General features: G+C 38.8%; 1 long non-coding RNA gene and 2 other non-coding genes across 3 annotated transcripts; 2 read left to right on the top strand and 1 right to left on the bottom strand.

Moving 5' to 3' along the window:
- The first annotated feature begins 7,803 nt into the window (after positions 1-7,803).
- LOC116681064 (uncharacterized) lies at positions 7,804-10,677 on the top strand. Its single transcript, XR_004329951.1, has 3 exons — positions 7,804-7,961; positions 8,130-8,184; positions 10,633-10,677. It is a non-coding gene; the product is annotated as an uncharacterized LOC116681064 (long non-coding RNA).
- Positions 10,678-16,256: 5,579 nt separating this feature from the next.
- Positions 16,257-16,371, top strand: LOC116681066 (U5 spliceosomal RNA). Its single transcript, XR_004329952.1, has one exon. It is a non-coding gene; the product is annotated as a U5 spliceosomal RNA (small nuclear RNA).
- A 6,664-nt stretch (positions 16,372-23,035) lies between these two features.
- On the bottom strand, positions 23,036-23,107 carry trnaw-cca (transfer RNA tryptophan (anticodon CCA)). The gene has a single exon. It is a non-coding gene; the product is annotated as a tRNA-Trp (tRNA).
- Positions 23,108-24,423: the final 1,316 nt, after the last annotated feature.

Genomic DNA, 24,423 nt, shown 5'->3' with positions numbered 1-24,423 from the left:
TCCACTGTATGCAAATATGTTATGGAAATTTTGCTTCTTTTGAATATGTTGCTCTTCAGCTAAGATCTTCCCCTCAAGGGATATTTCTAAATATCTACAGGCCACCTAAATATTGTGCAACATTCATTGATGACTTCACTGAACTGCTGTCTATAATCTGCATTAACGCTGATTGTGTAATCATTGTGGGTGATTTTAACATTCATGTTGACAACCCCCAGGACAGGGGGACCAAAGAACTGTGTTGTGTTTTTGAGAACTATGGACTGAGTCAGCATGTGATGGAGCCCACGCACAATAAGGGACACACTCTGGACCTGATAGTCTCCAAGGGTCTGAACATTTCCAAGGTTGGGGTGACTGATGTTGCTCTCTCTGATCATTCCTGTGTTTTCTTCAGCGGCACTATCTCTGTGCCCAAAAGTGTCCAAACAAAGATAATCAGAAAACGGTACATCACTGAAAACACCAGTGAAACATTTATTCAGCTTTTCTCCTCCACACCAGCCCTCTCTGGGCTCTCTGGGCAATCAGTGACTGAGCTTGTAGATAATTTCAACTGTAAAATTACAAATGTCATTGATGAAATTGCTCCCACTAAGGTCAAAGTTGTCTCTGGTAAGAAAAGATCTCCATGGAGAAATGTCCTACTGGTGAGAACAGAAAAAAGAGAGTGTTGAAAAGCTGAACGAAGGTGGCGAAAAACAAATCTCCTGGTACATTATAACACCTATAAAGAGAGACTTTGCATTTATAATTTGGAACTGAGGAATGAAAGAAGGTCCTTTTTCTCTGATATTATCTCTAGAAACAATAATAATTCACGTGCTTTGTTTGCCACTGTCGATAGGTTAACAAACCCTCCAGTACCAGTAGCATCTGAACTTTTATCTACCAAGGCCTGCAATGACTTTACATCCTTCTTCAAAGACAAAATTCAGAAGATTAGACAAACAGTCAGTGCCTCCATATCAAGTACAGGATATGTGTTGTCACAGTGTTCAAGCAAAACTAGTTCCAATATGACAGAATTTCATATAATCAACCATGAAAACCTGGACGACATTATACAACATCTGAAATCCTCCTCCTGTTGCCTTGATATTCTACCAACGGGACTTTTCAAAAATGTTGACTTGTTTGACTTCTGATCTTCTACAGATTGTGAACACGTCTCTTCTTTCAGGTATCTTTCCACAGGCCCTGAAAACTACAGTAATCAAGCCTCTATTTAAAAAAAACAATCTAGACACATCAATAATGAGCAACTATAGGCCGATATCAAACCTTCCGTTTTTAAGTAAAATCATTGAAAAAGCGTTTTTTTCTACAACTTAGCCATTTCCTGTCACTAAACAACAGTTTTGATACCTTTCAGTCACACCACAGCACTGAGACGGCTCTCGTCAAAGTTTTTAATGACATCCACCTTAACACAGATAGTGGCAAAATTTCAATCTTAGTATTACTTGATCTCAGTGCTGCATTTGACACGGTCGACCACGACATATTACTAGACCGATTGGAAAACTGGGTAGGACTTTCTGGCTCAGTACTAAACTGGTTTGAATCCTACTTACAGAATAGGGATTACTTTGTGACAATAGGTAATTATACATCTGAGCATACAAATATGACGTGGGGAGTTCCCCAAGGCTCTATTCTGGGACCTCTTCTGTTTAACATCTACATGCTCCCACTGGCCAGATTATGGAGAACAACAAAATAAGTTACCATAGTTATGCGGACGACACACAAATTTACATAATCTTATCACCAGGGAACTATAGTCCAATACAAAAACTGACTAAGTGCATCGAACAAATTAACGGCTGGATGTGCCAGAACTTTCTGAAATTAAATGAAGGAAAAACTGAGGTGGTTGTTTTTGGAGCAAAAGAGGAACAATTAAAAGTCTGCTCTCAGCTTCAAACAACAATGTTAAAAACAACAGACAAAGCCAGAAATCTTGGTGTAGTCATGGACTCAGACCTGAATTTTAACAGCCACATTAAGACAATTACAAAGTCAGCCTTCTATCACCTTAAGAATATATAAAGCGTTAAAGGACTTATGTGTCAACAGGACTTGGAAAAACTGGTCCATGCTTTCATCTTTAGTAGACTGACAACTGTAACGGTGTCTTTACAGGTCTCCCTAAAAATCAATCAGACAGCTGCAGCTGATTCAGAACGCTGCTGCTCGGGTCCTCACTAAGACCAAGAGACTGGATCACATCACTCCAGTTCTGAAGTCTTTACACTGGCTTCCTGTGCCTCAAAGAATTGATTTCAAAGTACTCTTGCTAGTTTATAAATCACTTAACGGTTTAGGTCCAAAAACATTTCTGATCTGCTACTACACTATGACCCCCCAGACCTCTCAGGTCATCTGGGACAGGTCTACTTTCTGTCCCAGAGTCAGAACTAAACAGGGTGAAGCAGCTTTCAGTTTCTATGCTCCTCATATCTGGAATAAACTCCCAGAAATCTGTAGATCCGCTGCTACTCTCAGTTCTTTAAATCAAGGCTGAAGACCTTTCTTTTTGATGCTGCCTTTCTTTAAATGACTGCTCATTTCTTTAAATTTCTTATGCTGCACTGTAACTTTTATTCTTGTATTTATGTGTCTATTTTTTAACTGTCTATTCATGTGTTTTACCGGTTTTTAATGCTCATGATTTTTAACTGTTTTTACTTGTGTTTTATCTGTTTAACTGATTTTGTGTAAAACACTTTCAATTGCCCTGTTGCTGAAATGTGCTATACAAATAAAGCTGCCTTGCCTTGCCTTGCCTTCCAACAAGACAATGATCCCAAACATACAGCAAAATCTACAAAGGAATGGTTCCCAAATAAACGTATCCAGGTGTTAGAATGGCCACGTCAAAGTCCAGACCTGAATCCAATCGAGAATCTGTGAAACTGAAAACTGCTGTTCACAAACGCTCTCCATCCAACCTCACTGAGCTCGAGCTGTTTTGCAAGGAAGAATGGGCAAGAATTTCAGTCTCTCGATGTGCAAAACTGATAGACATACCCCAAGCGACTTGCAGCTGGAATCGCAGCAAAAGGTGGCTCTACAAAGTATTAACGCAAGGGGCCGAATAATTTTGCACGCAACACTTTTCAGTTTTTTATTTGCTAAAAAAGTTTAAAATATCCAATAGATTTTGTTCCACTTCACAATTGTGTCCCACTTGTTGGTGATTCTTCACAAAAAATAAAAATTTTATATCTTTATTTTTGAAGCCTGAAATGTGTCAAAAGGTTGAAAAGTTCAAGGGGGCCAAATACTTTCGCAAGGCACTGTATGTTTAAAAAAAAAAAAGATAAATTGTATCTGTGACTGTAAGTATTGTTGTGCATATTTACAATAAAAATATTACAAAAAAAAAGTTATGTAATGTAAGTAATGTAGTTAGTAAAATTAAATTAATTATACCCGAGATCCTGTGTGCATTCCATGCCTCTGTGACCTTTGTGATGCCAATCCTAGCCAGCTGGCATGTCTTTGGTTTGACACAATATTTTGATGTTTTGTCCTCCATGTTGACTTCCTCTTGGTCCCCCAGCTCTACCAAAGCTGTCTTCAAAGGGTAGTTGACTCTGGGATTCACCTCCGACCACATTCTCTCATTCACATGGTTCTGTGCAGGTTTTTAAGGATAGTATAAGTCTGCCTGCCCTCATTAGAAATACAATTACAAGAAACCTGGATTAATTTTTAACAAATCATTTACTTCACCTTGTAGAAGGAGTCTGAAAGCAAGGCTGCCTTTGAGTATTGTGTCAGTATTCTGCCAGCTTTTCCTGTATGAACAATGCCAGTTAAAACTTTTTCCCACAGTCAACTCTGACCTGATCCCAGAGTCCATAGGAAAGTAAAGCAGGTCTGAGGACAAATCACAGACAAACCTAAAATATAACCTTTACACATAAACAGCATTAGTCTAAGCCAGACCTGGGTATTTTACGGCCCGCGGGCCACATCCGGCCCTTTGAGCGTCCCTGTCCGGCCCACGTGTTGCCAATCATAAATTACAAAATAAATTTAAAATATATCTATGTCGAGTGTGCAATACAACGGTGCTGCTTTTGTTTTGAAAAGCGTTATTTGTATTACTTCCGTGTGGACGTATGCGCGTTCGTGTTTGTGAGTGAAGGTGAACAGCGGCAATCACAAATTACAAAATAAATTTTGAAAACATCTATGTCGTGCGTGCAATACAACTGTGCTGCTTTTATTTTGAAAAGTGTCATTTATGGACGTATGTCCATGCGTAACCTGTGAGGGAAGGTGCACAGCGACAAGTGATGCCCGGTTACCCCCCCCCGAGATGTCCGCTCACGCTAAAAAAAGAAAAGTTGATGACGAATGCCGTGTTTTCAACAAGACATGGACTGCCAAGTATTTCTTTACAGAAATTAAAGGTAAAGCCGTGTGCTTAATCTGTGGTTCACAGGTTGCTGTGTTTAAAGATTATAATTTGAATCGCCACTACACGACAAAGCACGAGGATAAATACGGTAATCTGTCTGATGACGCTCGAGGGAGGCTGATGGTTGATGATAAATTGAAAATCCAACTTGGACTTTTACCAAACTTCCCCCCCCCCAGAGATGCAGTTTCAATCAGCAATTCAATGATTGTTTTTTTTCTTATTTTAATTTCATTTTAATTTCACATAGCCTAATAAATATTTAAGGATTAAGAGTTTAAATAAAACCATCAAAAGCAATCTGCTTTGTAGAAAGTTAAGTTAGGTTAAATTAAATTATTACCATGTATCTTACGGTATATCAGAAATAATACTGAGCAAAATTTAATTGAAATATTGTCGATGTGGCCCTCCAGCAGTGCTCGGGTTGCTCATGCGGCCCTCGGTAAAAATGAATTGCCCACCCCTGGTCTAAGCCATAAATCCCTAAAGTGCAAATTAAAAGTCCAAAGCTTTTAATTTTTTTTCTAGTTACACACACACAAACACACACACACACACCACACACACACACACACACACAAGGTGGTGTGACACTATGGGCCTCTTTTTTCAGACTTGTTTTAGCTTTGCTGAAGCGCATTCATGATCCCTAATACCTTTCTAAACCACTTACCCTGGTCCCTGACCCCTGCCCCCAGAGCTGGTAGCTCTGTTCCTCAGCGGAGCAGGTCGGGCCCTCTGCTCTGGCTGACTGGAGGTCGGCGGATTCAGGCGAGGAGGCCTCAAAGACCAACTGCTTTTGCAGCATCTGGTCCTAGTCTTCTGGAAGCGAGGCCCCAAAGACAAACTGCTTTAGCAGCATCTGGTCCTAGTCTTCTGGAAGCGAGGTCTCCAAAGACCAAACTGCTTTAGCAGCATCTGGTCCTAGTCTTCTGGAAGCGAGGCCTCCAAAGACAAACTGCTTTTGCAGCGCCTAGTCTCTGCCGAAGCCGCTGGCCTCCAGATACCAGGAGCAGGACCCTGAACTTAAAGACTCAACACGGCTTGTACTTATAAGGTCCTCTATGGATGTTTTGTGACCTCACTGATGACGTCATCATGAACTTACAGCTGATTGGTCAGTAGTTCTTTTGCTGTGTTATAGAATGCTGTGATGTCATACACCGTAGACAATTCCAGTCTATAAGACTTATCTCATTTATTTTTATTTACTTTTGAGGGCTGAAAACAAAATATATTGTAAAAGATTATGATAATATACACATCACACTATAAATGTGTAAATAATGTAATGTGTATAGAGCAGAAATATTTCACATGTAAATGGGTAACTATGGTTTATTAAACCAAAACTAGAGTTGTGATGGTTGGAGAAGTGAAAATACGACCCAAAACGGCTTTTCATAGTTTTATTTTGTTTCTGTCGACTTTGAATGAAGTGCGTGTTTACGATGCTAAAATTACTGTTTATTTACATGGAGTCTGATGGATTTAGCGATCGCAATTAATTGGATGTTTTATGTTTAAACAAGCATCTTATACTGAAAAAAATGATTTTGTGGTGTAGTAATATTTATTAGGCTAACTGTCAGAGTTTTTATTTTCTAATTGTAAGTATCGGTGAGAACTGGAATTATTCAAGTAAAAACTATATATGTCATTCATGTAATAAATAAACTGTATGTGAAGAGTACGTTTTATTATGTTTTTTCACATAATATTCAAAGGTTCCATAGTCATTGCACATGAACTTAGAAATACCAAGTAAGTTTTGGTAGTGTTGGGTGTTTGAATCCGCGCATGCGCCTTGTGACGCGCATACGGGACGCATGCGCTTCGTTGTCCGCCAAAACACAAGAAGACGACGACGGCGGTCAGGTTTAATGGAGGCAGGACCAGCTCAATCATCTTGAAGGTAAGTCATTCAGGGTTTTTCCTGCATATGTAACGGAGTTAAAATATAATATGAACCCACATCACGTATCACTAGCTTAATTTTACTACGGTCCCTAAACGCAACGTACCTGTGGAGTTGGGTCGTGCACCCCGAGGGCACAGCAGTCACCTTGCTGTCCCTTTGTAAGTGCACAAGTTATCAGCTCCACCATCGTTTTTATTAATTATCTTAGTTCTATACAATTACTTTGTTTATGAAACGTATAGCTACCGAACAGTCGAGCACGTTCTTTCAATGTAAAGTTGACGGTGGTTTTCTTTATTCGTTTATATAATGTGTCGCTAGCTAACCAGCTAACCTCTCTAACCTCTTTTTATTTTGTACTTGCAGTGAGACGTAACATTATGTATGTTTTTGTGTGTGTGTGTAAACGGGACTGACTATGATTAATCCTTTGCTAGATGCTGTGAATAAATGGCGGGTTTGCAAAATTATTAGAGTTTTCTTCGCACAATTAACACAAGGCAACGACAGAGTACACAAACGCTACACATAGGAGCGGGGAAGGGAGGAAAAAAAACGTTGAAATATCTGCAGCGTGTCTAGGTCGGTTGGAGAGGCCGAGCTTCACAGCAGCCTCTGCCAGACCTCACCACAACCCTGATGCTAATTATTATAAATAAGCTAAAGAGGAAGCTATCGTTTTTGTTATTTTGCAGTGTACTCTTAGTTTGCCACAAATCTAAAATCTTACTGAGACAGTCTATGCATCTGCAGAGCAAACAGAGGACAGGAGAGACTTTTCACATTTATCATGTTAAATATGATTTAATTTATTGGCATTTCAGATTTGATTCTTACTGTGGCTGTATATTTTTATTCCATATATGAAAATGCTTTGTATGTGTCATATTTCAACTAAAAGAACCACCACTTGTTGAAATGATGCAGTTTCCATTTTTTTAGTAGTTGTAGAGCTACTGATTAGCCTTAAGTATCTGAAATTCAGATTAATTTATGGGAATTTGAAAAATTAAAATGATCTATCCAAAAACATTTGGTGTGATAATTTGCTTCCACATGCTTCCTAAGGACCATCACCTTTGGATCCCTTTATTTCTAATTCCTCGTCTATATTTGCTTATAATTTGATTTGAAGCCTCATTGTTCTCTATTCTGATTCCGTTTACACTGTTTAAATTTTGATTCTGCATATTCTTGATACATATGACACAGCTTCTCTCAACAACGTGAATCTAGACCAGCAATGCTCTACTGCTTTTTGAGGAGAGGAACAGAATCACAGCGGCAAAAAATGCAGGATTTTCTTAATTTAAGATTTAACATATGTGGAAATGGTTCCGATTCTGTATAAAAGATGTGTAATTTTAAGATCAGAGCAATATTTTCAAATATTTTGACCGCATACTATAAAAAATACATTGGTTTGACAGTGGCACAGTTATTTTGGTTACATGATTCTGTAGTTTTAATGTATTATTTTTTCTTTGTGTTTTCGTCCTTAAGCCCAAAGCAACAACTTTCTACAGTTGACACAGTGCCCTCTCAAGCAGCAACTACAGCAAGCTGTGTCACAAGCAAAGCCATCTGGCTATTCAGGTAAAAAAATTACATAAAATGTAGTGTATACAAAAGTTGAAAGGACAATCTGATGTTATATCTATTCTAGTGATTAAATATAGCCCAAGAAATGCTGCTTCTCCATTATACCTGGCATTAAAGTAACTTTGAGTATGATGCATTAATAGATTTCTTTGTATTTCACAGCCTCCACCGGAAAAGTTCTCCTGCTACAGTATTTGATTTGAACGGCTAATGTAAGGTAAATCTAAAAACCTAGGTACCTCTCATTCTTAGTTTTAAGTTCACTTTTATACTGACATGAAAATCTAGTTCAGATGAAGTTTGAATTATTTCTGTCTGTATTTTTCAGATTAAAAAAAGATGAAATGGCCTTGTAAAAATGTAGATTTGAAGCTGACACACGGACAGAACTGTTGAAACACTACAGACTAAGACATGGAATGGTTAGCCGTGGCCAGACAGTGCCTTGCCTTTATAAGGATTGCCCATGTTCATTTAAGACGTTCAATGCCCTTAATATTCATTTATCCAGGCAGCACCCTGAGGCAGTGACATCAAAAGAGATTCTATCTTTCAGTTGTGTCCTGTGCAGTTCCGCTTGTTTGATTCAGAGAGGCAATATTTTGAACATCTTGTAAGCCATTTGAGGAGATTTGAAGTAGTTGCATGTGTATTCAAAACTGCACCTTCAGCTCAAACATATATTCAACCTTCGCCTCGCACAGACATAGGTAACATTCTCCACATGGCCTTGAAGACTTTAAAGATGAAGTATTGAAAAAATACTCGGATCCAGTTGTTGCTCAGGATGAGCCATTGTTTGACACTGAGGAGGAGGATCCTCAACCTTTGATTGAGGAAGACAAGGATCTATCTCGGCTCATAAAGGAGAAGTTTGGCAGCCTTTTTCTTAAGTTAGAGAGCACCTTTTGAGCACCTCTGTCCTCCCACTCAGCCAGGTAACCCACTTTGGGTCCCGACCCATAGTTTGGGAAAGGCTGACTTAAAGTTTCAAATGCATACAGTTACTTTGAAGTGGATTAACCTACAGCAGTTAAGAGTAATGCCCTCAGAGGACCAACCAATGCAGATCCAGTAGTTTAGTTAGTTAGTTAGATCATAGTTTTGTATGAATTTTGATGTTGTTTCTATTGACAACATGTATAGATTAGTGAATTCATATAGTACTTCTTACACAAGTATCTTCTGTCTGTTAAAACAGCGACACATTGAAGCGAGACGGGATGCCATTATTCGCGCCCTGATGGAATTCCTGGGGGAGTCTACAGGGGAATCATCAAGGACTACAAGGTAAATTCAAACATTTTCAGAGTAATGGACTCAAGTTCACTTGAGTCCATTATATTGAATTCTTATTCACTTCCCTTTAAATACAACTTGCTTGAACCATCAATAATTGTCAGAATGTGTTTTTTTTTTAATGGAGCCTTTATTGGTCCCTTTATTTTATTTTGCATGCTGGTTGGCCTGAAAACAGTTTCTGTCCTTGTTCAGGCAAAAACAAACAAATGTTGAGCATTGTTGTGTGAAAAAAAAGTCATCACAGAACCAATTTAATCTTAATTTACCAATTATGTATTTAAACAATCAATAAGTTTACCTAAATGATGAAAATTGTATATTGCTTGATGAAAGTTTGTATAATGCATGAAAAGCAAAAAAATGAAAATTGACAGAATTAACTGAAGTATTGGATTCCTAGGTGATCATTGCCTTTTATAACAACTCAATAAAAGAATCAAATGCATCCTTTCAATAAGTAGTCTTTATTGTAAGTGCATTCAGGTGGTTCTTCCAGTTGGAGATGACAAAAAGATATTTTCATAGATGTAATTAAACTATATGGCCTATTACACAGTGTGTGAGTGGGAATGCATTCCTAAAAGTCTCTAAATTAACTCAATATCCCATAAGAAATAAATCTAAAATGTCAATGAATTAATCATATTCCTGACATGAAAATTTGGGGTAATTATATCTCTCCTCGCTTTTCTTTTCTCCTCTCCTACCTTTTCCTGTGTTATTTCTCTCTCCTCCCCTATCCTTTCTCCTCTTCTCTCCCCTCTCTTTCTTTCCACTCTCCTCTCCTTGTTTTTTCTTCTCCTCTGTCCTCTTTCTCCCCCCCTTCTCTCTTCCCCTCTCCTCTGTCCTCTCCTCTCGGCATGCTACATGCACATCTGTATTATTCAGTGTTTCCAATAATGAGAGACAGGAAATAAAGTTTAGGAATCACTAGAGTTGTGCATAAGGTCCATAAGGCCTGATTTACTACAGTTGTTTGTGTGTGTAAAGCGAATGCAAACTTCAGCTGTTATTGGTACTGTGGAACAGGAATATTTTCAGAATCAGAATTTTTTTTTTTCAAACTGAATATTCACAAGACACCAAATTCCGCAGCAGACAGTACACAGTACTATAAGAGTTTGAAAAGGTTGGATTAAGCAAAGCTTATGTTTCCAGACCCTAACAACACCTCCTCCTTTTTGTATGATTCAAAGACTAAATTTCTAAACTTCCTAATATAATAATTTTAGTGAAATTATTTTAAATGTTTAAGATCGATAAGTATTGAAATATTGATATTTTGACACTAGTCTATAACTTGAATAAAAAATTAAGCTGTATGCTTAATGCACCTGAACATGGATTCACATATATTTTACAGGATATCAGCAGAGAGGAAGCTCAAGAGGACCAGGCTGAGCAAGTCAGAACAGAATCAGAAATACTTTATGGGGCGGCTGTGGCTCAGTGGTAGAGCGGTTGCCTGCCAATCGGAAGGTTGGTGGTTCGATCCCCGCCCCTGCAGTCATTGTCGAAGTGTCCTTGGGCAAGACACTGAACCCCGAGTTGCCCCCGGTGCTGCGCATCGGAGTGTGAATGTGTGTGAAAGTTTATCTGATGAGCAGGTGGCACCTTGTAACGGCAGCCCCGGCCACAGTGTATGAATGTGTGTTGAATGGTGAATGTATCCTGTAGATGTAAAAGCGCTTTGAGCAGTTGTTAAGACTGGAAAAGCGCTATATAAATACAGCACATTTACATTTACATTTATGATCCCCGAAGGGAAACTCTGTGTTGTAGTTGCCACAATATTATAAATAGAGTAGAAATACAAGAATAAAGAAATATAAGGAATTGGATACGTACAGTATTTACATAAAGGAATGTTATTATACATTATTTACATAATTCACATAATTAAGGATTTGGAATGGTGAAAAGTAAATAATAATAATAATAATAATAATTGTGGTATTTGAGATTGCACACATGTCAGTCCAGTGTTATTGCACAAAACAGATAATACAGATAATATTGTCCAGTTTCAACCTCTCTAAGTGGTGTGTGTGTGTGTGTGTGTGTGTTGTGTCAGGACACTAGAGGGAGGAGTTAAAAGGTTTGATGGCCACAGGCAGGAATGACTTCCTGTGGCGCTCTGTAGTGCATTTGGGAGAATGAGTCTGTCACTGAAAGTGCTCCTGTGATTGAGCAACAAGCCATGGAGTGGGTGCGAGACATTGTCCAAGATGGCATGTAGTTTGGACAGCATCCTCCTATCCTGACACCCCCGACAGAGAGTCCAGATCACCCCACGACGTCACTGGCCTTGCGAATCAGTTTGTTGAGTCTGTTGGCGTCCGCTACCCTCAGCCTGCTGCCCCAGCATGCAACAGCAAAGAGGATAGCACTGGCCACCACAGACTCATAAAACATCTTCAGCTTGTCCTGCAGATGTTGAAGGACCTCAGCCTCCTCAGAAAATAGAGACGAGATGAGTGTTCTTGGCCCAGTCCAGTTTATTGTCCAAGTGCACTCCCAGGTATTTGTAGTCCTCCACCATGTCCACACTAACCCCTGGATGGAAACAGGGCTCACTGCTGCCTTGGCTCTCCTTAGATCCACCACCAGCTCCTTGGTCTTTGTCACATTGAGCTGTAGATGGTTCTGCTCACTCCATGTGACAAAGTCCCCCACCACAGTACTGTACTCAGCCTCTCCCCCTCGCTGATACATCCAACCACAGCAGAGTCATCAGAAAACTTCTGCAGATGGCAGGACTCTGTGTGGTAGTTGAAGTCTGTGGTGTAGATGGTGAAGAGGAAGGGAGAGAGGGACAGTCCCCTGCGGGGCCCCCGGTGTTGCTGACCACTCTGTCTGATACACAGTGTTGCAGGCGCACATACTGTGGTCTGCCAGTCAGGTAGTCAACAATCCAGGACACAAGGGGGGGATCCACCTTCATCGCTGTCAGCTTCTCACCCAGCAGGGCCGGCCGGATGGTGTTGAAAGCATTGGAGAAGTCGAAAAAAACATGACCCTCACCGTGCTTGCCGGCCTGTCCAGGTGGGCGTAGATGCGGTTGAGCAGGAAGATGATGGCGTCCTCAACTCCCAACCGGGGCTGGTAGGCGAACTGGAGGGGGTCCAGGAGAGGTCTCCCATGGGCCGCAGCTGTTCCAGAACCAGTCTCTCCAGGGTCTTCATAATGTGGGAGGTCAGTGCCACGGGTCTGTAGTCCTTGGCGTCACTGGGACGTGGCGTCTTTGGCACAGGAACGAGGGCAAGATGTCTTCCACAGCATGGGGACCCTTTGGAGACTAAGGCAGGTTGAAGACATGGTGAAAGGCTCCACAAGTCCTGAGGATCTGTGTCTTCCACACAAGTGAAGAAGATGAAGGAGCATCCAACACTGATGTGTCGATTGTTTATTGAAGGGACTGAGTACTTGACAACTGTGGAAGTGTTGCAAAAGCCTGTCTCCTGCTCATGGGCATCATTTATGCCATGAACTTAAGTTACCCCCAAAAACAAGTACACTTTTGAAGTTTTTCAAAAGCTTCTTCTAGAACTTGATGTCCTTAAGCTGTCCCCGAAAATCCTTTCTCTGCGAAACAAGCTTGTAGCTTGAATGCACATGTTTGACCCCTGAGTTGTCTTTCAAAGAGGGCGCTAAAAGAAAAATATGGCACAGTTGTTTCTGTGGCTATTTGTCTTTTTTCTTATTTTTCTTCATTTTAATGATGTCATTTTTATTTTAACTTGTTGCACTGTATTAAACATGTGGCCATGTAGAGTGGCTAAGTTTTGGGGACAAAAGAAAATAAGTTAGATCAGCATTTCAAGTTAAACCAGAGGTTCTCAACTGGTGGGTCGTGGAGCATTTTCAATGGGTCATTTTAGCCACCCTAAGATGAAATTTCTGTCATCATCTACTCACCCCCGTTTTGTCAACATTCATGCTCTTCTGGGAGTTTGCCGAGATGTTTGTTTCTCACAAAACTACAGTGAACGGCAACTTGGCTTCAAACATCCAAAAAATGAATCAAAAAAATGTCTCATACTGCTCATCTGAAGTAATCCAGAGCAAACAAAGCTGAAAACACAAGTTTGTAATGTTTTTTACAAACGTCTGGCATGTGTGAGCTACAGGATACTTGGATTACCTCAGACAAGCAGTATGGAGACATTTTATTGATTATTGATTTATTTTTGGATGTTGAGTGGAAAAAACGTCTCTCAAACTCGCAGAACACGGATGTTAACAAAACTTCACAATCCTTCTATAGGACAAAGGGGTAAGTAAATAATAACAAATCATCTTAGGGTGAACTATACCTTGTTGTTGTTTTGCCATGCAAACTTGCTGGAAAATGTTTTATTGAAAAAATATTTTTTCACTTGAGAAAATAATGGGTTGTTAAATTAAACAGTTGCATCATTTTTTTATAAAGTCATTCTTCAATAAACAAAAACATTAAGAACAAATTTAGGCAATTTAAACTGCATAAAAATAATGTAAAATGTTGTGTAAATGTTACTTAAATATAGTCCATAAATAAAAGTTAGAAAAAAGTATTTAAAATTACCTTGAAAAGCCATTGGTTTAGGTGAGATTTTTCAGTTTGAATCAGTCAGAGTTTAAGTAAAATTTACAAAGAATGAGAGAGTAAAATTCAATAACCATATTAATAAACATCAGTAAATTACCTGAGGTTTGCTAGTAAAAGAAACTTATATCTGCAAGTAAAGTTTACTTGATGATTGCCCTTGTAGGATTTACTTACAATTTCTAAGTGCAAAAACTTGCGTAGGTTTTCTTAAGTAAATAATACTCCAATTTTTTTTTAGTGATCAACATTTCTATTCATCATAAAGTTCCGACGTTAAGTTTTCACCGCCAGTTCAAAATGGAGCTGAACATGGAGGAGGATTCCTCCCTAACGGCCGCTCTGCTCTGCTCCATGCCCCCGCTGTCCGGTAATAGTTAAGCAATAAAAACAGATAAGAACACTCAAAAGCTTCAAGATGAAACTTACTTAAGAAGCTCTTCATTCACGTTCAAGAGAAGGCCTGTTTCCAGCCAGACTATGAATTGATTCATGAAATCCCTGTTATTAATATGTGGTCAGTCCCATATGGTCTAGGGGTTAGGATACTGGTTTTCACCATTGGCCGGGTTCAACCTCCGGTATGGGAATAGGTATTTAACCGGTGGAAGGTCTGCAGAAAGATCCGTACAATCTCTGACATTGGCCTGCATTAAATCAGAGCTGTAGTTAGGTAATCTAAGTTATAGTGTTTTCCCTTGCAAACATTTTGTTTGCAAGGCTCCAGTCTCTCTGGAGGCATGGGTTCAAATCCTGCCAATTGCTGAAATGTTACATACATAGGTACACTCCTGCGCCGCCCTCCCAAATGACACTACCCTAACATAAAAAAACACGCAATGAAGTTGTGCCCTCTTTCTGGCAGCAGGTATATCGCCAGCAAACCCTTTTCTCGCATGAAACTCTTGAAAACTCTGAGATCAAGATTGTGTTTGAGACTGGCCGTGACTAGAATGGAACCGGACATTTCATCCCAACCAGTTTGATAAAATATTAGATCTCTGTTATGGTAGAAATAAGGGAGCATATCAATCAATCAAGCTGCCTCCCCGAGGATGTACAAACATAGGAAGTGCATAAGATTTGCCCGTGTGTGGTGTTACTAATTCAATGAATAGGTTTTTACATTTGAATCCTGCAGACACCGGAAGCCATTATTTACGGTTGCTAGCAAACCAATGACACATCACAGGATACCAATTGCAGATGTGCCTACATGAACAATATGTTGTTTTATCTCATTGGTACTGGAATCCACCCGTCTCCACCAATGTATCTCTTAGCGTTTATTTCAGTCTTAATGCCCAGATGTGTTACAAGATTTGCTGTGAACATTTTATGTCCAGCAGAAAGGCAACAGATGTGTTACTTTCGACTACGCTACCATAGCAGTGCAAGCATTTAGCCCAGGTTTGATTTCCAGCCACCACAGTTGCATTTACAGGTTTTGAAGCCATATACAACATTAACATTACATGTTTTACGAAGGTTTCTTCTTTCATTCAGGGATATTTCAATTTCCTTGCGGGAGTCATCCCAAAGGATTAATAAAGATAAGTCTAAGTCTATCTCAGAAAAAAGGAAAAAAAAAATCTGAAATTCTTCAGGGGATGTAGCTCAGTGGTAGAGCGCATGCTTTACATGTATGAGGACCTGGTATCTCCAGCAGGTATTATGGTAGAGTCTTTAAAAGAGCTGCAACAGATATTACCTCCTGTGGTAATCTGACTGGAAGGGTTATAGAACGTAGTGGTAGACTAAGACCTCCTGTGACACAAACTAAGCGGTATGCTCTCTCTTTTATACCTCAGACTATCAGAAAGCACAACAAGCACTGTAGTGTAGTAATTGTATTAAGCTCCAGTTTTTATGGGTGTTACGGCAGGTATGAGCACACAAGATTCCATTTTTATGGTTGAAATAAACTTAATGCTTAAGTTTACTCTTCACAAGTGGAGACATTAAATGTTACCAGACTTGATACTGATACAAAGTATAGGAATTAGCAGAGGATGGTTTCGATCCATCGACCTCTGGTTATGGGCCCAGCACGCTTCCGCTGCGCCACTCTGCTCTGCTTATCAAGGCCAGGGACTGGACAATCTGTAATTCACATTTTGAGGGAAGGACCAAGGTTCCAACAGTTTACGGGTTGTAAAGTTAAACATTTGGTAGACCTTGCAACTATCTTTTATGTGAACTCAACCATTGCTTATTCACAAGACTTGTGATTGCTGGCGTTTTAAAAACAGGGCATTGTGAGTACAGATATAAACATCAGTAAGGAGTCTACCAAGTTGCCTCTTATCATTTTAGTTTGGACACCCAGTGAGGCTTACCACGATGGTTTGGACTGGGTCCACTAGGGTTTTCTGCTGCTCTCGATCAGACGGCTGTACTCACTCTGGTTTCTCTCATAACACATAAGTCTTTCGCCTTTTACTAAAGACTTCCTTGGAGGGGAAAGCCAATGAGTTGAAACTATTTTTGGTGGGCTTTGTGTTTGGCCGAGCCTTTTGTACTTCTTGAACTATCCTTAACAAGACTCAGAGTCTTAACAGCAGCTAAATAATAGAAGCAAGATGATTTTCATGGGCCGTGGACAGCGACAGGACTCCCCCTGACTGAGACCAGGACCGATCAAAAAATTCATTGGGAAGGGTGTGGGAAACAAATTGGCCAGACACAGTAAGGGAAGTTAGTCAGAGAGTAGGATACTGGAGACTTAGAGGACTAACACTAGAAGCAATGGTTTTAATCATCAAGGCAGTGATTTTACCTTTGCTTTTACTCATCAGCTCTGTTTTTATCCCACCCAGAAAGTTATTTTAGACCTGGAACAAGCCATCTTTTATTTCTTGTTGAGGTTCAAGTGGGAACGAGTACAAAGAAGAGTGATGAAGAAGCCAAAGGAGAAAGGAGGAAAAGGAGTGCCGGACCTGTTATTGTTTTTAGGGAGCAGATTTACAGCTATACACATAACAGCAGCCACGGCCCCATCCAAAAATCTAAGACTGCAGCTATGGCACGGTTCTGGATGGGATCATACCTCAGAAGATTGAAGACCTTACCCTCTGATGTTAAAGTAACTGGGTCTTTAATCCTTCACCTTGAGCAAGATGATGAATGATTTAATATCAGATTATGATATTGATTTATTTTGTTTTACTGAAACCTGGCTGGGTGATGGAGAATATGTTAGTCTAAATGAATCCACCCCTCCTAGTAATATTAATAGCCCCATTCCTCGAGGCACAGGCCCAACTGATGACTTCTCCTTCTCCTGTTACATGCTGCACCCCAAGTCCATACTGACTCAATTAAATTCAATTTAATTTATAGTATCAATATAGTATCAAGAGTTATCTCGAGACCCTTCACAGTTGGAGTAGGTCTATACCACATTCTGTAATTTACAAGGGCCCAACAATTCTAGTAGTTCCCTCCAGAGCTAGCAAAAAAAAAAATCCCAGTTGAAGTTTATTTATTTTATGCATCCTTAACATATGTATACTCCTAATAGTAATATATAGGCTTATATTGCAATCTCGTAGCCCTACATGTAGGTGTATCCATATTTAAATGAACACACTGCATTGATCTAAAAGAAAGTTGATGTCATAAAGAATTGTGATGATGACATAATGAATGTGTATATGCATTATTGAAAAAGAAAGTTGATGTGTATATGAATAAATCTAAAAGAAAGTTGAAGTGTATATGCATTTATTAAAAAGAAAGTTGATGTGTATTTGCAATAATCAAAAAGAAAGTTGATGTGTATATGCATTTATTAAAAAGAAAGTTGATGTCATAATGAATGGTGATGATAAATCAAAAAGGAAGTTGATGTGTATATGCATTAATCAAAAAGAAAGTTGATGTGTGTATGCATTTATTTAAAAGAGAGTTGATGCGTGTATGCATTAATATCAAAGAAAGTTGATGTCATAATGAATTGTGATGATGACATAATGAATGGTGATGATATAATAAAAAGAAAGTTGATGTGTATATGCATTTATTAAAAAGAAAGTTGATATGTATATGCATTTATTAAAAGAAAGTTGATGTGTATATGCTTTAAAAAAAGAAAGTTGATGTCATAATGAATAGTAATGATGACATAATGAATGGTGATGATATAATAAAAAGAAAGTTGATGTGTTTATGCATTAATCAAAAAGAAAGTTGATGTCTTATTGAATAGTGATGATGACATAATGAATAGTGATGATGACATAATGAATAGTGATGATGACATAATGAATGTGTATATGCATTAATCAAAAAGAAATTGTATGTATATGTGCAGTTATGTGTAGCTGCCTTACTGAAGGAAGCGTTGGGTCTGGAAAAAGAGCCGCTTTTGGACAGGTCCCACCGGACCCTCCAACCCAAACCCAAGCCTGGTGATCGTCCACGAGCCATTGTGTGCAGATTTTAACGAGGTCAGACGCCAACTTCGTGGCATTGTCGGCATGTGGTCGGATTCATCCAGCGCGACTTCGCATCACATACAACGGTGTTGAGAAGGACTTTGTTTCTGCGGATGAAGCCAGCGACTATGTCAAAACTTTGATTTCTGGGTGAGCTCTAGTAGCTTTTCAGATTTTTGTTCTATTATTCCTTAGTTTGTGGACTCACCAGCCTTATTTATCTACATGTTCAGTATTTTTTTTCAGTAGATTTTCAGGTTTTCTGGCTTGCTACACTAACTAGGTTAGTGTCACTGTTTGTTTATAGCAGGTATTTTTTTTTTCCTTTAATCTTACTGTATGTGATTAACATAATATATGTATTTTGTATTTTGTACTTCAGATATGATCAGCACTACCTCATTTTATGCTTTCTCCATCTGATAGTACAGGACTGAGGGCCTACTATTATTTGTCATTTTGCATGTTTACGTGCTTTACTATATTCATGTGCATACTGTTAAACAGTGTTGAGATCGGCGGGAGTTTTTTTTCTCTCTTACCTTTGTCTATTCTGCATGGTCTCCGGGTTGTTCAACGCTATTGTGGACAACTTTTGGTTATTGTGGGAAACACTGCTGTCTCCTTTGTTCTATGGTTATATGGGGACTTTGGGTGTATTTGTGTTTGGGGGTATGTTGGGGGGTGGGTGTTCCACCCCGGCTCTCTATGACCATTTTCATTTTTTTATGTTATTTTTTTATTTAAATGTTAATGGCATTATAGATCCCAGCATGGCTGGGTCAGGCACACCTCTCAGATTTATCAGTTGGAATATCAGAGGTATGGGGAATCCTGTTAAGCGATCTAAGGTTTTTGCGCACTTGAAACGTTTAAACTCTGATATAGTATTCTTGCAGGAGACTCACCTTCGCGTCAAAGATCACCGTAGGTTACATTGCCCTTGGGTGGCTCAAGTTTTCCACTCAAATTTTAATTCAAAAGCTAGAGGAGTCGCCATTTTAGTTAGCAGAAAAGTTCAGTTCTCATCCACTGATGTTATTGCTGATAGGAATGGCAGATACCTCATGGTTGCTGGTACTTTTTCACAAAAGAGGGTTTTGTTTGTAAATGTAAATGCCCCAAACTTCGATGATGTTGAATATGCTTACAGATTGCTGAGTAACATTCCCTTCTTGAATACACACCTGCTGATCTTCAGTGGGGATCTAATTTGTGTTTTTGACCCAATCTTGGATCGTTCTAATCCTCGAAATCTGACTCAATCTGCTATGTCTATAACATTCTCTGATTTTATGAAACGGAATGGTCTTGTTGATCCATGGAGATCTCGTAACCCCACCATTAAAAAATTCTCTTTCTTTTCCCAGGTGCATCATTCATATTCTAGGATTGATTACTTTTTTATTGACAGTACGCTTAATGCAGGTGTAATTTCCTCTGACTATTTAGGTATTGTAATATCTGACCATTCACCTTTATTATTAGATATGCAACTTTCTACCTATAAACGTAGCCCACCTCTTTGGAGATTTAACTCTCTTCTATTGGCAGACAAAGAATTTTGCAAACTTATTTCAAATTTTATCGATGAGTTCTTGTCTTTCAATCAAAATGTATATATGCAGTTATTAAAAAGAAAGTTGATGTGTTTATGCATTAATGAAAAAGAAAGTTGATGTGTATATGCATTAATCAAAAAGAAAGTTGATGTCATAATGAATTGTGATGATGACATAATGAATGGTGATGATAAATCAAAAAGAAAGTTGATGTGTATATGCATTAATCAAAAAGAAAGTTGATGTGTATATGCATTAATCAAAAAGAAAGTTGATGTGTATATGCATTAATATAAAAGAAAGTTGATGTCATAATGAATAGTGATGGAGACATAATGAATGGTGATGATATAATAAAAAGAAAGTTGATGTGTATATGCATAAATAAAAAGAAAGTTGATGTGTATATGCATTAATAAAAAGAAAGTTGATGTGTATATGCATTTATTAAAAAGAAAGTTGATGTGTATATGCATAAATCTAAAAGAAAGTTGATGTGTATATGCATTTATTAAAAAGAAAGTTGATGTGTATATGCATAAATAAAAAGAAAGTTGATGTGTATATGCATTAATAAAAAGAAAGTTGATGTGTATATGCATTTATTAAAAAGAAAGTTGATGTGTATATGCATAAATCTAAAAGAATGTTGATGTGTATATGCATTAATAAAAAAGAAAGTTGATGTGTATATGCATAAATCTAAAAGAAAGTTGATGTGTAAATGCATTAATATAAAAGAAAGTTGATGTCATAATGAATGGTGATGATATAATAAAAACAAAGTTGATGTGTATATGCATAAATCAAAAAGAAAGTTGATGTGTATATGCATTTATTAAAAAGGAAGTTGATGTCATAATGAATTGTAATGCTAAATCAAAAATTAAGTTAATGAGTATCTGCATTAATCTAAAAGAAAGTTGATGTGTATATGCATTAATCTAAAAGAAAGTTGATGTGTTAATGCAAAATTCAAAAAGAAAGTTGATGTGTATATGCATTAATATCAAAGAAAGTTGATGTCATAATGAATAGTGATGATGACATAATGAATGGTGATGATATAATAAAAAGTGGGCCTTGGCTCAAGCTGTGTTCAGCATGGAAGGAGAACTCCTGATCCTAAATGGGAATATTTTCAAGCGATGGAAAGAGCACAACTCCTGGACATGAACAAAACGTCACAAGGTGCCGCAGGAGTTGGGAGAGTGTCAAGTCTAGCCACCTTAGAATTCCATTTATGCTCTTTGCAGACTATGTGGTTCATTTGGCTTTATCAGGCATTGATCTACAGCTTCCACTGGGGTGAATCATGAGGGGGAAAGCGGGCCTTGGCTCAGGCTGTGTTCAGCATGGGAGGAGAACTCCTGACCCTAAATGGGAACATCGTCAAGCGATGGAAAAAGCATATCTACTGGACATGAACAGCACCTCACAAGGCGCAGCAGACGGTGGGAGAGTGTCAAGTCTGGGCACTTTATAATTCCTTTTCTGCTCTTTCCAGATTATGTTGTTCTGTTGGCTTCATCAAACAGTGATCTACAGCACCCACTGGGGCAGATTGAAGTCCAGTGTCAAGCATTCGGAATCAAAGTCAGCCCCTCCAAATCTCAAAGCTCAGGATTTCTCCCATCGGGTTGGGAGTCAATTGCTGTCCCAAGTGAAGACGTTCTTGTATCTCAAAAGCTTATTTCAAACAGTGAAACTTGTTCCAACACAAAAACCACAATACTACTGAAACTTTGGATGGTCGCCTCCGCCTCTCACACGGAAGACTGGGGTTTTATTTCCCGATGGGGAGATCTGTCTACCAGCTGCTAATTATTTCCCAAGGCTACATCGACACTAGTATCATCTGCCAGAGTAGTTTGGATACGAGGCCCAACCATAGCAAAAGATATGAACTTTTTTAAGAATGTATTATAGTGGATATACTCCAAGAAAGACAAAGGTTTTACAAAAGGATTGAGAATGATCCTGCTATCAAAGCTATTAATAATCAAATATAATATTTACCAATTTACATGTGAAAATATGTCTGCTCTATACACGTTAAATGAATTTACACATGTATAGTGTGATGTGTATATTCTCATACCTTTTTACAATATATTTTGTTTTCATCCCTCAAAAATAAATAAAAATAAAATGAGAAAAGTCTTATAGACTGGAATTGTCTACGGTGTATGACATCCCAGCATTCTATAACACATCAAAATGACCAATCAGCTGTGAGTTCATGATGACGTCATGAGTGAGGTAACAAAACATCCATAGAGAACCTTATATGTACAAGCCGTGTTGAGTCTTTAAGTTCAGGGTTCTGCTCTGGGCAGCTGGAGGCCAGAAGCTTCGGCAGAGACTAGAAGCTGCGAAAGCAGCTTGTCTTTGGAGGCCTTGCTTCCAGAAGATGAGGACCAGATGCTGCGAAAGTAGTTTGTCTTTGGTCTTTGAGGCCTCCTTACCTGAAGCTGGTAACCTCCAGTCAGCCAGAGAACAGGACTTGACTGGCTCCGCAGAGGAACAGAGCTACCAGCTCTGAGGGCAGGGGTCAGGGACCAAGGTAAGTGGTTTAGAAAGGTATTAGGGATCATGAATGCGCCTCAGCAAAGCTTAAAACAGTCCCCCCCCCCAAAGGGACGTACCATCTCCAACAGAAAACACTGTTCACAAACTGCTCCAAACAGCTCTACTGTAGTCCAGCCTTTACTTCCGTGGCGACTGAGCGTCACTTTGTATCACACGTTATAATGCTCGGCTAGCTGTTAGCATGGCACACCCTCATACTCTGCTCCTGACTGGCTTGTAATCCTTACCTAGATACTGCGCATGTGCAACTCTCAACAAAGATGAAAGAGAAGTGCGATGCCTCACTCTGTAACTAAAACAGAGATGTGTTTCAGGTGTTTGATGTGTTACAGGTGTTTGATGTGTTTCAGGTGATTGATGTGTTACATGTGTTTGATGTGTTTTAAGAGTTGGATGTGTTTCAGGTGTCTGAAGTGATTCAGGTGTTTCAGGTGTTAGATGTTTTTGATATGTTTCAGGTATTAGATGGATATTGGTACATAAAAGCTTATGTGAATACAGGAAATGAAGCCTTCAATGCTCAAATCCTTGCTGGAAGTGGACATCCAACTACCTCATACTGGGCTACTATCATCCATCAATATTTGACCTTGACGTGATTTGAACACGCAACCTTCTGATCTGGAGTCAGACGCGCTACCGTTGCACCACAAGGTCTGCTGATTAATATGTATGCACACATCAGATCTCTTTTTGATTAATGCATATACACATCAACTTTTTTTTTCTGATTAATGCATCTATAGATTAACTTTCTTTTTGGATGGATTAAGCGTTTTGTTACTTTCACAGTATTCATTTTGAAAATCAACCTGGTTTTTAATTAAAAGGCACAGAAATCTCCCTTTTTACAATATATGACTTTCAAGGGATGACTTTTGTTTTTCAAAACCTGAACCTTATTTCCTTACTTTTTTGCGTCTAAGTGACTGATTTAAGTTTTAGGGTTCTTCTCCGGGTAACTGGAGGCTAGCGGCTTCGGCAGAGACCAGGCGCTGCGAAAGCAGTTTGTTTTTGGAGGCCTCGCTTTCAGAACGCAGGGACCGTGCGACGCAAAAGCAGTTGGTCTTTGAGGCCTCCTTACCTGAAGCTGGTGATTAATGTGTTTCAGATGTTATTGTCTTTTATGTCTTTGATGTGTTTGATGTGTTTCAGGTGTTTGGTGTGTTTCAGGTGTTTGGCGTGTTTCAGGTGTTTGGTGTGTTTCAGGTGTTTAATGTGTTCCAGGTGTTTGATGTCTTTGATGTGTTTCAGGTGTTTTATATGTTTCAAGTGTTTGATTTGTTTCAGGTGTTTGATGTGTTTCAGGTGTTGGATGTGTTTGTGTTTATGTTGTTTGATGTGTTTCAGGTCTTTGATGTGTGTAATGTCTTTCATGTGTTTCAGGTGTTTGATGTTTTTGATGTGTTTGATGAGTTTCAGGTATTTGATGTGTTTCAGGTGTTTGATTGGTTTCAGGTGTTTCATGTGTTTCATGTGTTTGATATTTTTAATGTGTTTCAGGTGTTTGATGTGTTTGATGTGTGTCAGTTGTTTAACGTGTTTCAGGTGTTTGATGTGTTTGATGTATTTCAGGTCTTTGATTTTTTGTGTGTTTGAGATGTGTTTCAGGTGTTTGATGTGTTTCAATTTTTTGATTTGTTTCAGGTGTTTGATGTCTTTCAGGTGTTTGATGTGTTTGATTAGTTTCAGGCATTTGACGTGTTACATGTGTTTCAGATGTTTGATGTGTTTCAGGTGTTTGATGCGTTTCAGATGTTTGATGTGTTTCAGGTGCTTGATATGTTTCATATGTTTGATATGTTTCAGGGATTTGATATGTTTCAAGTGTTTTAGTTGTTTCATGTGTTTGATGTGTTTGCTATCTTTCAGGTGTTTGATGTTTTTAAAGTGTTTGATGTGTTTCAGGTATTTGATGTGTTTAAGGTGTTTGATTTGTTTCAGGTGTTTCATGTGTTTTAGGTTTTTGATGT

Source organism: Etheostoma spectabile, unplaced genomic scaffold (genome assembly GCF_008692095.1).
Source record: "Etheostoma spectabile isolate EspeVRDwgs_2016 unplaced genomic scaffold, UIUC_Espe_1.0 scaffold00018539, whole genome shotgun sequence".
NCBI lineage: Eukaryota > Metazoa > Chordata > Actinopteri > Perciformes > Percidae > Etheostoma > Etheostoma spectabile.
Note: the sequence above shows the minus strand (reverse complement) of the source record. Positions and strands in the feature narration are given on the sequence as shown.